The following is a 19,433-nucleotide window of genomic DNA, read 5'->3' as shown; positions in this document are numbered from 1 at the left end:
GTACAGAATGTATTAGTATGTTGTTATAATATATGAATAAAATATTATTATAATGTACATTGTGTAATTTATATTCATTTACTCACTGATCAACCTTTTAGCAGACTCTATCTGCAAATAAAACAAGGTTATAAATTTTTTTTATGACAAAAACTTTTTTTGTTTGTTAAATCCAGAGTCTACTGTAACTTAAATAATGCAATTTTTAATTTTTTTTAATTATTGCTATTGTTATTTTTTGTTCTGAACATGTAATGGATATTAATTTTTTAATTATAAAAAACAATTTGACTAAGCCAATTTAAATTAGAAATTATAACATTATAATAATTACATTTAAGTTAAATTTGTCAACATACTCTTGTGGCTAAATGCCATTTGTGTAATATATAGTTATGTTTTATTTTAACTTAGAATATATTTTTCCTTCTCCTTCCTATTCATATTATCTTTACTTCCTGGAACCCTTCCCTGACCGGTGCTTAACAGCTTAACAATAGGTGACCCCATTATGGACAATAGGACTGTACGCAGCCCTCAGGGGTAGAACTCAACAAAGGAGTCACTTTTGAGTCAGAGCTGAAGGAGGAAAGACGAGAAAGAGAGAGCTCCCGAATACGTCTTCGAGACCACCTGGGTGAAGACAAAGAGAACTTTATGTGTAGTGAAAGTGTTGACTGTTTTTTTTTCGTCATTAAGAAGAGATTCGTCATATACACTGTTATATGTACCGTTATGTGCACCTCATTGCATTAGCGCCAAAATAGTTGGGTACCCATTCCTTTTTTTTTTCCTCCTCCTATCCGTATTTTATTGTCCTAAATTCTTCTATCATTTCTTCATCCTACACACCGGGGTGTATAAAATATAAATCGAACTCACTTGTGCCTATTGACCGGTGTGAAATAAATTTATTTATTTCACACCGGTCAATAGGCACAAGTGAGTTCGATTTATATTTCTTCTATCATTCTTCATTAGTTGTAATTAATTATAAGTTTAGAATTAAGGTCTATATATGTTTGTAATCGCCCTTTGTAAAATAATTATCTATGTATCGGAATAGTCGTCACGAGACCTGAAGCTTATGTCATTATATTTTTGTCGGGTTCCGTACTAATATTACCTGTGTTGGGGATAGAGATATTATAGCTGGCATCCCACAACCCTTCCTGTATCTATATACGCGAATAAAAGATTCTGTTGTAAATATTTATTCCAGTTTCTTTGTGTACCACATTCGCGATTATCACACTCTAAATTGATTTTAAATAATGTATTCAATATGCTTTTCCAAACTAAAAATTTGCATCTACCCAGATAAGAAAACCCAGATAAATTATCTTCAACCACACTGTAAAACATTGGTATAGACAATTACATAGAAGGATTGATCATATTTGATCAATGATTTCATCCTCCTGATTTTTTTTTGCCGGGCACTACAGATCCCACTTACATGAATCTTTTAACAATTCTTCCATAAAACACAGAAGATATTACTTATTCTTAATATTGAAAATATCAAATAACCTCTTGTCAACTTGCTTGTAATTTTTCATATTTCATTTTAATATGGATGATTCTACTTACCAATAACCCTGTGGCTACAAGGTGAATATTTAGATTTTGCTCATTAAGCAAATCTATTGCTAACCTCAGTTACCATTTCAAAATTTTGCATATGATTTTCAACATAAATTTCATGATTTAAAAAAAAAAAAAAAAAAAACAATTTACTGTAGAGGTGATAAATCCAAACTGCAATAAACATTAGTTAAAACATGTATTAAGCAAGCCTTTGGTGATGACATCACCTTGTTTACTTTGCATAAAATATTCCTTTTTGCTTAAAGTAAAGAAACACTTTTGTCTTTTTTTACATATATTAATTACATATGTTCATTATTATTTAATTATTTTAAAGTGCAAGATGTCTAGTTACATTAATTGTAGCAAAATATTTTTATCATGGTTAGAAGGTCTTGAAGAGTGCTTTTCATTGGTGTTATAAATTTATAGGGATACAACTTATAATAAAAAAGAAAATACATATCTTTTTCATTTTTTTTTTAAATCAAACTCAAAAAATCTTTGGAGTTCTCAACTACACTAGAAGATAAGTCATCTGAAAAGCCTTAAAACAAAACCTCAACACACTCTCTGCATTGGGCAGAACATGAGATATTAAATACACAATGCACAAAACCAGCACCAGCACTGTGAAAAGAAAAAATTTACTAACGTTTTCGTCTATATAAAAATAGACATCATCAGGTAAAAATGATATAGAACAAAATGACTAACAAAAATTGAATCCTTTTTCTTTTTTTTGAGATGTTCCAACTGATTGCATAATTAGACTATATTGCATTTAAAATTTATATGTTAATTTCGGTTTCATACGTTACATAATCATTTGGAACATCTCACACAAATAAAAAGCATTTGATTTTTGTTAGCTGTTTTGTTCTATATCATTTTTACCTGATGTTGTTTATTTTTATATAGACAAAAACGGTAGTAAATTTTTTTTTCACACTGCTGGTGTTGGTTTTGTGCATTGTGTTTATACAATCCCAGTTTTGGAGAGATACTGAGATATTAAAGATGGTCTATTTATTCCTGGACACACTCTTCTGTAACTGCACTTAAATAAAACTCATACCTTGAAACAAAAAGCTCTTAAAATTCAGCTTTTTTATTCTCTTTTTCAAATGTTTTCGACCATTTTGAATGGCCTTCCTCAGGAACAGAAAAATCAAATGATTCTTATTCTGAATCATTCGATTTTTCTTTTCCTGAGGAAGGCCATTAAAAACGGCTGAAAACATTTGGAAAAGCAAATAAAAAAGCTGCATTTTAAAGGTTTTTTGTTCCTGGACAGACTATATATATTTCTAAATATTTTAAATAAAAACTTTTTAAGTAATTGAAGTTTGTAAAAAAAGTTGTCAGAATATGGAATTAAAGAAAAATGAATGCTTCTTTAACTAAGTTATCCTAATATATGGTAAACATTTCAATTTAAAAAATATATAAATTATAGAACACAGAAAACAATATTATATATAAATTCTTGAACATCTAATATCAAGGAAATACTGTTAATGAATATTTACAATTTTTAAATCTTAAGCATTCAGTATTCTAACAAAAACAAGAGATTTCTTCTATTCTAAAGTTAAAATAAAATACTTTGTAGCTAAATAAAATAATCTTTCAGTATGTTGATTCTAAGGTAACAACATATGTAAATCTAATTATTTTAAACAAATAAATGAATAGTGTAAATAACAGAAATTATATTAATATAAACAAATATATATATTAATTAAATTTTTTAATTAGTGATACACACATAAATATGTATATTATAAGCAAATTCTATTCATTATTTTAGAATTTTAAAAACAAATAAATAACTAAAATTGTAATATTTTTAATTTGGTTCATTGGAATGGTAGTAATATTTTCTAGATATAATAGATTTTACCATATAATTTTATCTTTTCTACAGTTTTTAAAATAATTTATCATGTGACTATACCTCAGCATAAAATCTGATATAATTTTTAATTACATTTAAAAATATAGTGAAAAATATTAGTTATCACATGAAAATGGTTATTGTATAACTTATTAATATAATATATAAGTTGTTTATAATCAGAGAATTAACAAATTTTTTATTCTTTAATTATCATTGATATAAATCAGGGGTCACCAAACTTTTTCCACAGTGGACCAAATAATTGACAGAATGATGAGTGCAGGCCGCATAACTATTTTGTTCAATATGGCACACTGAATACACAAAAAATAAAGATGACAAACATTTATTTACCAGTATACAAACACGATTGCTGCAGCAAGCTCGTAATTGCCTTTCTTAAAAATTTCATTGCAGGCACTTACACAAAAAATGTTCTAATATCCAAGTCTCGAAAAGTCACCAAATTTTTTATTTCACTGATTTTATTAAAAATTATATTACTGTCAAATACAAAAATTAGAGTGGGCCAATTTTGGCTTTTTACTTACATTTATTTTAATTTTTTTCTACATAGTAAGTTTATCTACAATCTATGAAATTTACATATAAATAACTGTTTTAGCTCATTTGTGGCACAGTGTGACAGCAGGCTGGATGAACTTCACGAGCCAATCTGGCCCGCGGGCCATAGTTTGATGACCCCCTGATATAAATAAATGTGATTTGCATAACTACCAATCCTACAACCATCTAATGCAGTAAAAATTCCTTTATTCTAATAGAGAAATTTTTACTGCAGTAGATGGTTGTAGGGTTTACAGTTGTACTGCGCAAATGCATTTCCTCTAGGAGTAATAAATTTGATTTGCATATGATAAAAATACCTTATAGACAATAGGTTTGGTTTTTAAAATTGAAAATGAACTGATAAAGCAATTCAAGACTGAAAAAAGGGTTAGGTTGGGTTATTTAATTCCTTCATCATTATTTAATATTTATAATGAAAGACTTAATCAGGAAACTTTGAAGGATAACCAAGGAATTTCATTAAGAGGAAAAAATGTTAATAATATCTGTTAGGCTAATGACAGTTATTATTACTAGAAAAAAAGTAAAATGATATCTAAACTCAATGCAATAGGTCAATCATATCAACTTAAAACAACTGAGATAGGAAATGGTCCTCAATAATAAATACAATAGAGATAGGTTGAGTATATCAAACATCGTAAAGCCTGATATGTATATAGAAACATCAACAAACAATCGCCTAAATAATTGAGTTATAGCCCAACTATTTAGGTGATTATTTGGTGATGAGATAGGTTAAGTTAGATAACATTTTTAATATATGTAGATATAAATGATGGTTTAATATATATCAACGTAGGTTAAAAATGTACATGTGGTAGACAGTTTCAAATATTTGGACAACTATATAACCTTGAATGGAGAAAACAAAAAAGAATTTATCACAAGGACAGCAATAACCAAGTGAATTTTTGTAATTTTAAAGAATTTCTAAGGCTGGATTTAAATATGGTACTCAAGATGTAAACCATTAAAATGCTTTGTTTGGTGAGTATTTCTACGTGGGTGTGAGACTTGGATAATCATAAAGAAATTGGAGAAATGTAATTCTGAAAATTACTTGGACTGATAAGACTACCAATGAAGAACTAAGGAGGCAATCTCACCACTCCACATATTCTAAAAGCTGTAAAGAGTGTAAACTAAAGTTTGCAGACCATATTCTAAGAGAATCTTCTGACAATAAAACAAAGGATTTCCTCGAAAATACCAAACTGCAAAAGTCCAAAAAGAAATTGATTTCAGGATTTCAAAGATTGGGTTAACATTCCTAACTATCAAGTAGACGAAAGAAAAGCAAGTGATAGGAAAAGTCAACAATACATGGTGGCCAACCTTCTTAACACAGAAAGGACATGATGATTATTATATTAAGTTTAATCATTTGTAAATCGTTTGATTTACAAATGGATAAACTTGTTATAATAACAAAATAATTGCTACAAAGACAAATTAAATAAAATACTTTAATTGCTGTAAACTTACCATGAACAGTTAGTTCTACTACTTTACTTAAGCCAGTTCCTATTCCATTTGTAGCTTGACATAAATAAAATCCAGCATCAGCCTGTTCAATTTCTTTAATCATTAATGAACCATTTTCCAAAGTATGAATATGTGAATTACTGATTATAGTTTGATAATCTCCTGGTGAAGAACCTTTTGAATAAATAAATAAAAATAATTATTGTAAGATTAATAAAAATGTGAATTAATTAAAAAAACTGAATTTAAAATATGAATTAACTGTTCAAATTCATTCATGTAAGTCTAAAACAATTTACTTTTATATTTATTGTGTGCACATTTCTTATACAATTTCATTGTGTGGCATTCATCCTAAGATTATGCCAAGGTTAAGAAATATCAAATAAAATGAAAAATCTTGGAATCTGACAAAGACATCTTTACATTTCTGTTTTTTGAATATTTACTACATAATTATAAAACCTAATAATTCTATTTAAACTACATAACTAAAAGGTTTCATATGTCTTTTATTGATTTTGGAACAGCACATGAGAAAGTTCAAATTCAAGAATTTCTTTCTTTCTTCATTCAGTTTAGTAACAAATACAAAAGAAGTCGTCATCATGAATGAAGGATTTGAGAAAAAAAAAAAAAATATATATATATATATATATATATATATTTTTTATTAAAAAAAATATATAAAATTATTTTTATATTATATTATTATAAAATATTTAAAAAAATATATATATATATATATATATTCTTTTTTTGATATGTCTTTGACTGCTTAAGATTTATATTTTTTTAAAAGACTAATGGAGAAATTTGTAAACTGTTTGTTAAAATACTGTTTTGTTTTCTATCTTTTTTTGTATCTATTGGTTCTTTTATCTCTTTTATCTATTTCATATCTTTTTATATACTAAAAATATTACAAAATATGAAAATTGAACAAGTTAAAGGAAAACAATCCTGATGATGACCTCATCAGAAACTAGTATATGTCAACTTTCTGATTTGAGAGAGTGTCAACTTATGCTTTGTCATAGTTGATAGTGACACCTTATGACACCTTTTCCTTGACTTTTAGTTAGCTCTAAGGAATTTGCATCTTTGAATATAACAGAGAATGGCCAATATTAGTCAGTCATCACCCATTCTTCAAGCTTTTAAGATCTGTGCCTGTGTGCTATTACCATCTGCCGTTTCATTCATGTGCCTTCTTTGGATTTCTGTACCTTCAAATCTCTTGTCATCCTTTTGCTTGTATGCTGCTACTCTCTAGAACTGTTAATAAACATCAAAAACTTATTTCTTGTTCTCTTCAACATGGGATTTCTAGTTCACACTTGTAAGGTACTGAAATTTGTGAACTCTCTCTCTCTCCATGATGATAACATGCATAAATGCAAACATTTAGTCTTACTTAGCTGTGTAACATATTGTACAAACTTTTGTGCTGTCTAATAAATGTTTAACTGTAGTTAACTGTGTTGAGTGACTCCTTACAACTGAATCTTGTCATATATAGTAACTACACTTGAGTGTTGTGGCGTTACCAATAGCAACTTTTAGAGTATAAAGGCGAACACCTTTATACTCTAAAAGTTGCTATTGGTAATGCCACAACACTCAGGTGTAGTTACTATCAATATATATTTAAAAATTGGCATGAAGTGCAGTTCACTTTTATTATGAATGTTGTCATTTCCTACTCCATCTTCTTACCCCTAATCTCACATACAAGATTGCATATATCCATAAAAATTCTCAAAAACTCAACAAGTAGTTAAGATTTGAATAAAGTTTTTCATAAAGGAAGCATGGATTTTGAAAACTAAAACAGATTTACTTGACATAATCATTAGATCAGTAATGAATTATGACATTCAACTACAGGGATTATGTAATACAGATATGATTGAAAAATTCAATTTTGTTTTATAAAAAAAGTTAAATTTGAGGAGAGAGACTCTAGATTATGAAATTTTATTGGTAGTAGTAAAATTATTTGCAAAATATTTAAGTTATTTGTAACTATAATAAAAACTGTTAAAACTTGATAAAAAAGGAATCTTAATAAAGTATATGCTGAATGTCTAGAAACTATGAGAATAAACTGAATCAAACTAAATATAAAAATTATATGATTATTGTGACAGAAATTGATTTAGTGTTTTAGATTTATAAATATAATGCATATCTAGTTGTAGAAAAACAATTTACTGTTACGAATAAATGTGTTTGTGAAATTAAAATTCAAAATTTATACATAAGAATAAATACTAAGGAAATATATTACATTTAAAATAAATTAAAGCTTAATGATTTAGTCTCAATAGAAGCTGTTTTAGTCTGATTTATGTTAAAAATCAGACTAAAATCAGACCTTAGTATTTATTCTTATGTATAAATTTTGAATTTTAATTTCACAAACACGTTCATTCATAACTGATATAATAAAAACTGATATATATTAATAAATTTTATATAAATAATAATAATATATATATAATATATATATATTATATAAAAAATAATCAGAAATACAATAAATATACATGCTTTTAAAATTGTTCACATTTGATAGAAATGATAGCAAATTTTAATGACCAAAAATAAAGTATTCAAATCAATGAAAAAAAATCAGAAAACACCTGACTTTAATGAAAACTTTCAGATTCATGCAAATATTTATATGCATAGATTTTGTTTTTATTTTTTTATTATCTATTAAAAAAACTTAAAAGCTCATATTTCTGACACTAGTTTGATCAAATTTCAAGTGTTAAATTAACAGATATGTAATATACAATAGGATATGCTTATTGTAATCATTTTTGACTTATCTATACTGATAACATTAAGCAGAGTAAGTAAATAAGATTATAATTAGTGTAAATTCTTCTTTTATTGACTCTGACATTAAAAGATCATGTTAAAACAATTAAAACATGTATAACTTAAACATTTGTTAATTATAATTATTATTATTAATTAATAGTAATTCATTGTGTTGCATACATGATAATTTTTGCAATAATACATCTTTAATGACAACTAATGTATAATTAAAGTGTCAAGGGCCAAAAATTTGAACTACTATACTACAAGCAAATACCAATTAATGTTTAACATTCAAGCTGAATAAGACTGATAACAATTGCACTTCATCAACCACACACTGTGGCTAGTAGCATGAAAAGATAGTTTTAAAACATCTACTTATCTGGAGATAATGATAATTATAATCAAATTCTAATTCTAATTTCAATAAGTAAAGTTTTTGTAGTGTATTTTAACTTATTTGTTTTAGAACTTGCTAATTCTGACAAAATTAAATGACTAACATTATCTGTAATTATCATAATATGCAAATACTGTACATATTTATGAATACATATATGGCTATATTATTATTTTTCAATATATTATTACAATAAAATTTAAAACTTTTAAAACATTTTTACATATTACTATTATTTTTAGTGACTTTCTTTGTGTTGAGTTGAATTTTAAAAGTTGTAGTGTATGCTTGAATCAATAGTTGACTTATTGAATTTAGATTATTCAAAATCAATTTACAAGTCATTTATTTCAATATTTTTGGAACTGCTATGTTGAAATATGGAAAAATTCCAAATATTACAGACATTAGATAAAAGAAAAACATCTTAGAACATTTCAACTCAAACTTTCTCATGTCAATTTAAAGATAGTTGAAACAAAGTGTAAAAAATGAAATGGATTATTTAATTTCAATGTTATTTTTAAAATTTACAAATTTTATAATAACCAAGAAAAAAATTAAATGACAAAAATTGCCTTCAAATAAAATTTTGAAATATTTTATTGTCACAAAACTTTGTACATAAACAAACTTCTAATTATTAATTTTCACTAAATGTTAAATATGAATAAAATCATTACACTATTCAATTATTTAACAATATTTTGTTGCTATAGTTTAAGTCTAATGAATTACTAATAATATCATATATTTGTTATTTGTAAATCAATTTTAATTTTTACAGTATTCAATAAATAAAAAATGATTTTATTTATATTTTTAAGTCAAAGTAATTATTTATTTAAAATTTAAAAATTAAAATAAATTCATTATTTTAAATTCTTGTATTAATATAATATATGGATAGAATATAACTTGAAATCTTTTCTAAAGCTCTCAGTAATTTATTTAATTTTAATAATGCAATTATTTTAATTAACAGATTTGATATTTTTAAATTAGTAGTTTAAATAATTAAAACTTTCTAATTATTTACATTTGAAATAAATATTAATAAAATTATAAGAAGTTAGTTTTTGTTTATGAAAAAATTATTCTAATTAGTTTTTTATAACTATTTGAAAATGAAAATAAGAACTCAATTTAAATATAATATATAAAATATTAGTGAAAATGCAGCTTTTCTTTTGTATTGTTGTAAAAAGAAAATAACTGGAGAGAATACATTTCTATATGTTTCAATATAAATTTGTTTTTTTCTGTATTGTATGAATATTGACTAGAAATAACTTACCAGAAGATTTTTCCCACCAAATACGTGGTTCAGGAAATCCTTCAGCCTGACAATCAATTACTATGCTATCACTTACGGTAACTGATTTATCTACAGGTTTGATTTTCCATAGTGGAGGTACTAAAAAATTAAAAGTTTGTTTCATATTGAATATTTAAAAATAAAAAAAAAATCAATTTTAAAAATGATGTAAAGTGAATAAAATATTTGTTTTTATAATATACATTAATTAGTCTTAAATAATGATACTACTATGTAAAAATACTAAAAATATAATATTTCTTTAATATTCTTTATAATTGCAATAATATTTCATATCAACAAACAAACAGATGTGCATTGAAAACATCTTTTTTATCGCAACAACCATTGAATTTTTTCAGGATGATGTTTCATTACAATTGGTTTTGTAAAATCTTAATATTTATCTATATCTGAAAAACAATTTACATAATTTATATACTATATTTATTATAAATATGAAAAAGTAGGGTAAAACAGATAACATTTTTCAGTGTTTAATTTAAATTTAAAGTTTGTAAATATAGAAAGCAAAAATCAATCATATTTCAACTTCCAAATCATAAATATAGTTATTAATCATTATATATATATTTTAATAAATATTTATACAAATATGAAATTACTACCACTTGAGAATTAAAATTTTGAATTGGATTCAAGATATCATATGATTCATGTTGCAGATGAAACCTTAAATTGATTTCTAACTTTAAAAACAATAAAAACAGAATTTTTATATTTAACTATTACATTCATTTTATTTAAATTTTAGATAAATAAATGATAAGCTAACATTATTTATAGCATTTCAATTATAATTTAGAGGAACTGATATAAGATTATATTTAGTTCTTAATTTATTTTAGAACTTAAAACTACACAATATTTCAATATCAAATTTTACATTAATTTTTTAAAATGATAAATAAAAAAATTATAAATCTCTGATAAAATTAATAAAAAATAAAAATAATCATATTATTCATTATGAAATACTTAGTTTTCAAATGAACTAAATAAAGTTAAATAAACAGTTGAAAGTTTAATCTGAAAAGAAATTAATTTTACCTTTAACAGTAAAATTAATTCAGAATTAGTTTTTAAAAACCATTAAGAATGGCAGTGTAAATTGTCCAGATGAATTTAAGAGAATAAAATTAATTGTTATTCTAAATTATGAAACTGAATCTATTGTTTATGGACAATAAAGAAAGCAACTAAAGATACTTATTTGTTCAAATGTATTAAAATAATCTTCAGAGACCGTAATGGAAAAATACAAATAATAAAGAAACAGTAAATATAAATGTCTTAATTAACAGAATTAATGAATTAAGACAATACCATTAACATAAATTAATACTATTTTAATTTTTTTCATATTATATATTTAATATATTAAATAATTGAAGATTTTTTAAAATTAGACTTAGAAAATAGTAACTACATTTAAATTTATTTAAATTATATATAAAAACATATATACTGATTAACATAAATTGTAATTTTTCTATTTAACATGTTACTAATGCAAGTTTATCCTTACAATCTTCTTTAATTTTGAATGAACTAATGTAGATTAATTGTAAATGTACTGTTAAAGCAATAGATATTAAGTAATTTAAGCAATAACTTCTAATAAAATAATATATTTCTTTCTAATAAAATGTATATTAATTCATCAATAGGATTAAATAATACTTAATAACAGTATTTAAAATGTTTTCATTACATATTAAAATTTTAAAAAATTATAAATTAAATTCAAAATTCTGTATTAACACATTTATAAATAATAACATACCATTAACTACCATGGTTGCAGTATAATTTGTTGTAGCTGCATCATTAGAAGCAACACATGTATAATTTCCATTATCATTATATGTAACTCGTTTTATAAAAAGAAGAGATAAAAATTCATTATTAGAATCAATTTTCACATTAGAGTTATCTGATAACAAATGACCATTCTTCAACCATTTTATTGTGATTGGGGAATCTCCTTCAGCAACTGCACAAGTAATTGTACTCCTCATGCCATCTCGTATATTTGATGAAAAATAAAATGGACTAATTACTGGAGCAACTAATAAATAAAAAAATATATATATAAATATAATTACATAATAACTTTTAATAAAGATTATAATTAATATAAATAACATTACATACTAAGTACTTTTACATATACTTCTCTAACTGCACTCTCTCCTCTTGAATTTGCTGCGGTGCATCGATACCAGCCTTGATCACTTGATCTATCTACATTTTGAATGACTAGAGTACCATTTGGATGTGATGTCTGCCTTCGATTCTGAGGCAATTTTGTTTTTCCTACAGTAAAAATTATATTTAGAGAAATAAATATGATTCCCTCATCCATTATTCAGAAAGAAACAATATAAATTATTAAAATGGGAAAAATATAAAACAAAAAACAGAATAGTATAACAAAACAGTTAACAGAAATGTAACAATATAACATTTGTATAAATTTTAATAGAAAATATTTTGAATTATTAATGTCTATTTCTATTCCAAAATTTAAGTATATGTAAGTATAAAATAAAAAAAATAGATTTTTTTTTTCATCTTTTAAATTTTAAATTTAGATATCTAAATTTGCAATGGTACATAAATACAATAATATTTTTTAACTTATGATATAGCCTATATATATTCATGAACATATCTGAAATAAAATAAATTTTCTCAATATTGAAATACAAGTGATATATTGAGAAAATTAAATTTATTAATTTTTATAAATTGCTATATGCAATAAAATTATTATATTGTCGTATACAATAAAAAATTTCATAAAAATATAAAAATTAGAAGAAACAATAAACATCTTTACATTATGTCTTGTTCACAATCTCAGGAACACAACTATCTTTTCAATGAAATCAACATTTTATTAGAGGATATTCATCCACTGCAATATGCAACAGATGTTAAAAATATTTTTTCAGTGATGGCACAATTAACATAAACATTAATATATAAATATATATATATATATATATATTAATAATAATAATGTGAAGACATTTGAAGCATGCAATGCCATCACATTGTAAATGCCATTTTTTCTCTAAATACATTTTTCATTGAAGAATTGAATTCTAAACACAACATTTTCTGCTGCAAAAAAATACTATGATGATATTGGCACTGTAAGTGACTGTATTTTGAAGTTGAATTTATGTGAAGCCATAACGTTTAAATTGCCAAAGTGCAAGTCATATGACTTTTGGCACTTAAAACATTACAGCTTATATTCACATCATTTTGATATTCCAGAGAATTTGTAACTTAGTGAGATTTTTATCATTTTATTATAAAGTGAAATGAATTCATTCACTAGAAAAAGTGTTTCTTATTTCTCTTGAAAAGTTTGTTTATTGGCATTTACAACATTATAGCATTGTAAGCTTCATTTACTATTTCTTCAAATTTTCATATTTTTATACATTAATGTCATTCTGGCCATTGTATTTTTGAATAAATAAGAAATTTTATTTTACAATTATAATTAAGTTTTTATATCAAACTATATTTGCTAAAAAAATTTCACAGAATGTATCACTTTATAAATCCTTAAGAAGAATTAATTATAAAAAAGTCAGAAAAATCTATTAGTATAATCTTAATTATAACCCTAACATTAGTGTAAGTGATACCATATTTATTCTAATAAACAGTATCCTCTAATAGTAAGTGCCCTCTAATAAACATTGCAATTGAGATGGAAAAATTATAAACAGTATTCTCTAATAGTAAGAATGCTGTCTATTAGAAAAAGATAAGTTTTATTGTAAACTAAAAAACTGAATGTTATTTTCAGCATTGTCACTCTTATTGTACATTGAAATAAAATGCAAGTGTTTTAAGTGTTGCATTGTTTTTCAAATAAAGTGAAAAAATTATCAAATTTATTCCATTATAATCACCCTAGAATAATAGTCATAACTAATTCTCAAAGAATAGAAATAATAGCTGCTCTCTAATAGTAAGCATCCTCTAATAAATAGAACAGCTTCAAGATAAACTGAGTTATAAACTGTGCTGTTTATTAGAATAAATACAGTATATATTTTACTAAATTGCTTTTTTGAGTTAAATAAACCAAAGTTTATAAAGGACAATTAGAAATATTAATCTATTCTTTACAAATCTATGAAAATGATATTTTTGCATTTGATAATTGATTATGAACTCCTCTGTTTGAAATAATCATGATATAGGCCTATCAATTATATCATAAGAGCATTTGTAAGGAAAAACTTCTTATAACATTAAATATTTCTCCTAATATAAGTAATTACTTTTATTTTGAAAAAATATATTATAATCTTTAACAAACAAAACATAAATTTAAAATAAATGCAATATATATTTAATATATCTAAAAGTAAGAATAATGATCTATAATGATATAAATTATATTGTTAAAAATACTGTAATTTAAAACCTTTAATGTTTATTCTAATTAAGTTTTATGAAATTTTATTGTTTACACATATACAATAATAATACAAGATTTTATCTATTAGTTCAGTAATTTTTAACTTTTTCCACTGCTCATATCCCTTGAACTAAAATGCACACTTGCATCACTATAAAATTTTTTTTATTTAAAGGAAGAAGGTCATCTTATTTTCTCACATCTATTTTAACTTAACTTTCAATACAGCTTAACCAATTAAGAAAAAATACATCTGTGTCCATTCATCAATATAAAAATATTTATGTCAAAGTTAGTGGTTTACAATAGAAAAAGCATATAATTAGCCTACACAATAAAATTATTCAATATCAAAGTTACATAAGATGTTTGAAAAATATTCAATACTCAATGGCAAAGATAAAAAAATTTAGGAAGTTCAGAGAAAGAAAATTTTATTTTAAATACTAAATTATCGAGTTGTAACATAAGTTCTGACCAAAAAGATTGAAAATTTTATTGAATTTTTATTTTTAAATTGTATTTATTGTTCCTTATTAGATATAAACTCATGCCATCTTTCAGAGCAATTTTTTGATACCTTGTTGGAAAAATTCTCTTGGTTTACAATCAAAAAATGCTGACACTGCATTTCTGAGAGCTTCCTGAGAGACGAAGTTCTTTCCACCAAGATAATTTTGCAAGATCCAAAATAAGTGGTAATCTGAAGGAGAAAGATCCAGGGAATGTGGGGATGTATCATTTTTTTCCCAGCCAAGTTCCTACAATTTTTTAGAAGTGATAAGAGTCATGTGTGGATGGGCATTATCCTGATGGAATAGAATGCCAAGCAAAATCTTCATTGGATGAAAACTGGCTTTCAGCTGAAGTACTGATTTATCTTCAGGACTGAGTCACTGATAACATTTAATATTCTTGTATTGTATTCAATTTTCATCTCCTGTACTAGTTTAATCCAAAAATGGAATTCAGAGATAACAAGAATACACAACATACCCAACAAACCAATGACCAGTATGCATAGAAAAAAACAAAACAAAAATTCACAATAAATATTTGTTTTTTTCTATGCACACCAGTCATCAGTTTGTTGGGTACATTGTTGACTATACCTTGGTGTTGTGTGTGGTTGTTTAACAGGAATACAACGAAATACATACATTGATATGATGTTCAAGTTGTGCTGGCAATAATCATGTAGCACTCATTCATTTTCCCAACTTCAGCACTTTTTCCAGCTTTTCAAATATCTTTAAATAATCATATGACTTGCATATTTTCCAGCAGCGTTTTCAGGCCTTTACATCAAAATCTGAGGGCACCTGGTGCACTCATTATCTTTAAAACTGAAGTCATCATTTCAAAATATTGCAAATCAGTAACACAACTTTTCACTCACAACATTGTTTCCATAGACATTTTACATAATTCTAGCTGATTCACTTGCATTATTTCCTTGTTGTACTCAAAGAATAACATGTTAAATATGTTTTTTGGTCACTTCCATCTTTAATACAGCAAAAAAGAAAAAAATAGAAGTATTGTACACACTTCAAAATATGCAAACATACTATTCATTTCACTGCAAATAAAACAATATACACCAATCTTGCAAGACTTCACTGTAAAATGTGTTCAAATTTGTCACTATGCATGCCATATGAAATTTATGTTAAAACCTGATATTATAATCTCAAAAATATACAGTTTAATATGTCAAAGTTCAAATAGAAAAATAGATCTTTTATGAAGAAAAGATATCTCACACTTAACAGGGACACATTATGTAGGTTAAGAATTACTGTCTTAGTTCAATTATCTATGAGATAAATGAATTGAATAGGACTAAGTCCCAAAAACATTTTTCATATAATAAGTTGACACCTAAAAAAAAAAAAAACTGTTAAAATTATAATAATTAATGTAAAGAAGAAAAATTTTGTATTTCTCTTATCCAAAAGTTGATATGGATATAAAATCCATACATTATATCCAAAATTTGTAAAAGATATTTGAAATTGCACTAACAATTAGACAGGCTAAACACAATGCACTAATAATAACAAACTTAATGAAAGAACTTAGGAAAATATTCAGAAAAATTAAAATACACAAACAACACAATATGCGTGTACAGTACAGGAATACATTGACATTCTCAAGCAAAAACTAGCAACCAGATCACAAAGACTTAAATGATACAAAAGCAACAAATTAAGTTATTTACAAACAATAAGGCACTTTTCTACACACATCTACATACCAAATTTTCCAAACAATCACAACAAAATGGCTTGCCAACAGAAAAACAACTCACAGACTATTGGTCTCTTCTTTGGTTTAATCCATCACACATAAAGATAATGCAAGCCAGATCAAAGAGGAAAAACAAAATATACACGAGACTCCAATCATGCCCTGTGTCAAAATAAGCATACACAACATCCAACAAACAAGGTAAAATAAACCAATATCCAGCACAAAAATAGCGAGGTTGAGGCCGAAGTTTTAAACGCGAAAACGTGTATGTCGGATGTTCAGCACCGCTTTCCTGTAAGGCTAGAAGTTTGACAATGGTGTTTGGAAAGTCAGTGGAATCATGTTTGACATTCTAAATGCCATTGTCAAACTTCTAGGCTTACAGGAAAGTGGCGCTGAATGTTCGATGTACACATTTTTGCATTTAAAACTTCGGCCTCAACCTTGCTATGTAAGACAGCTAATGTTTTTGCCTGTGTTAAATGGGCTTCTTCAAAAGATGCCAACTTAACACAGGTGAAAATGTTAGCACCCATTTAATGTTTGCACCTATTTAATATGGGTCTTATGTTTTTGTGCTGGATATTAGTTTATTTCCACTTTTTATTAAGAATAACCAGTTTTGATTAGTTGTTTAAAACATCCAATACGTAGTACAAAGAATACACAGTTGGAAGACACCTGGTGCAACTAACAGTCACAATTTCTGGTACAAACAATCCAGCAATGAGTTGCTTAACTTTCCTGGCAACATTTAAAACTGTGTGAGTGGTGCCATCTCTCATAAAAAAATTTTAAATAAGATCTCATATTTTTAATTACTATAAAATGGCAAAAAGCTTAATTTGGGTAAAGATGAGTTTTATAAAAAATTGTAAATGCTAATAATGAGTAAAATCATCATTAAGTCTGACCCTACTCAAGATATCACACATGACCCCCTTATCTCCCCACCCCCTTGACCTTTAACCACCAAAATTTAATACCATCAATTCCCCTAATACACAAACCTCCCTGCAAAATTTCAGAAATTTTCAACAAAAAACACAGGAGTTATTAAGCTTGAAAGAGAGTGAACAAAATCATACAGAAAAAACCCTTAATTTTTTTTGCATTTCTCAACATTTCAAGGTCCCTTGAGTCCAAAAATGTAAAAATCTTGAGAGGTCATTTTTGACTGATCATCATACTTTCCCTCCATTATATATAATTATATATAACAGAGCCAGGGAAAGTAAGAATGTACTGTACATCTCTGCAACAGAAACTAGTCAAATATTTTACACAAACATAGTCAACAATCCACAAGACATGCCAAAATTTCTTACAGAGGGTATCATCAACACCAGGGACCTTATACAATACAAACCAATCACATGCCTTCATACACTCTATAAAATATCCATTTCATGCATCATAAACAAAATATGCCACCATATAGAACAACCAAATCTTGACAAAAACCTTTAATATGCAACCTTTTTTATTAACTTTTCAAAAATTTTTGGCCATTTGAATGACCTTCTTCAGGTATAAACATCGAATGATTCCAATTTCTATAAAACAAAACTTGTTTTGGAACAATTTTAAACATTTAAATTTTCATAGATGTCTAGTGCACAAGCCCATAAATAAAAATACAATATATATGTGTTACTTGTACAAATATACATATAAATGATACATAAATATAATACGAGAATAAATAAATAAATAAACAAATATACCATACAGCCATACTTTACTCCCGTGTAGTATCAATGTTGTTTAAGTAAATAAATAACAGTAACACTACTGTGCCTAATTCTTTAACAATTCATCCCTTTTTCATACTAAATATTCAGATTATGCCACTCTCCATGCTGCTGAGACTTACGGGCTTGTGCACTAGACATCTATGAAAATTCAAACATTTAAAATTGTTCCAAAACAAATTTTGTTTTATAGAAACTGGAATCAGTTGATTTTTATTCCTGAAGAAGGACATTCAAATGGCCAAAAACGTTTGAAAAGTCAATAAAAAAAAAGACTGCATATTAAAGGTTTTTGTCAACGTTTGATTGTTATTTAAGTGCAGTTAGAGAAGAGTGCATATAGAATAATACAACATTCTTAAAGAGCAACAAACAGACTGTCATAGAAACCACATGGGATGGAAAGAACAGTTACTCATAGATTCAGTCATTCTATGTCAAATACAAATAAGTAAAAACCTATATGTGGCATACATGGATTACAGGAACACATTCAATAGCATCCCATACCTATAAAATCTATACAAGACATCTATACAAAATACATTCAACAATCATTAAATTTTTAGAAAATAATGCAACACTGAAGAACACTATATCTTATTTACAGCACATATATCAAAGCAAACCAAATATACATAAGGTAGAGTATTTTTTCAGGGAGACTCATTAAGTCCACTTTGGTTTTGTCTGGTCGTAAACACATTGTTCAATAAATAAATAGGGATATAACATCAAATACAACAAAACAATACAAAACATATAATATCTTATGTATTTGGATGACATAAATTTCTACTCACCCACCCAAGCAC

General features: G+C 25.7%; 1 pseudogene; it reads right to left on the bottom strand.

The window, feature by feature from the left end:
- LOC136985431 (cell adhesion molecule Dscam1-like) overlaps positions 1 to 19,433 on the bottom strand; it is a 205,500-nt pseudogene that overhangs the window by 117,291 nt on the left and 68,776 nt on the right.

This window comes from Centruroides vittatus, unplaced genomic scaffold, assembly GCF_030686945.1.
Source record: "Centruroides vittatus isolate TY-2023 unplaced genomic scaffold, ASM3068694v2 contig_970, whole genome shotgun sequence".
NCBI classification, from domain to species: domain Eukaryota; kingdom Metazoa; phylum Arthropoda; class Arachnida; order Scorpiones; family Buthidae; genus Centruroides; species Centruroides vittatus.
The sequence above is the reverse complement of the archived record's forward strand: the minus strand, read 5'-3'. Positions and strand labels throughout refer to the sequence as shown.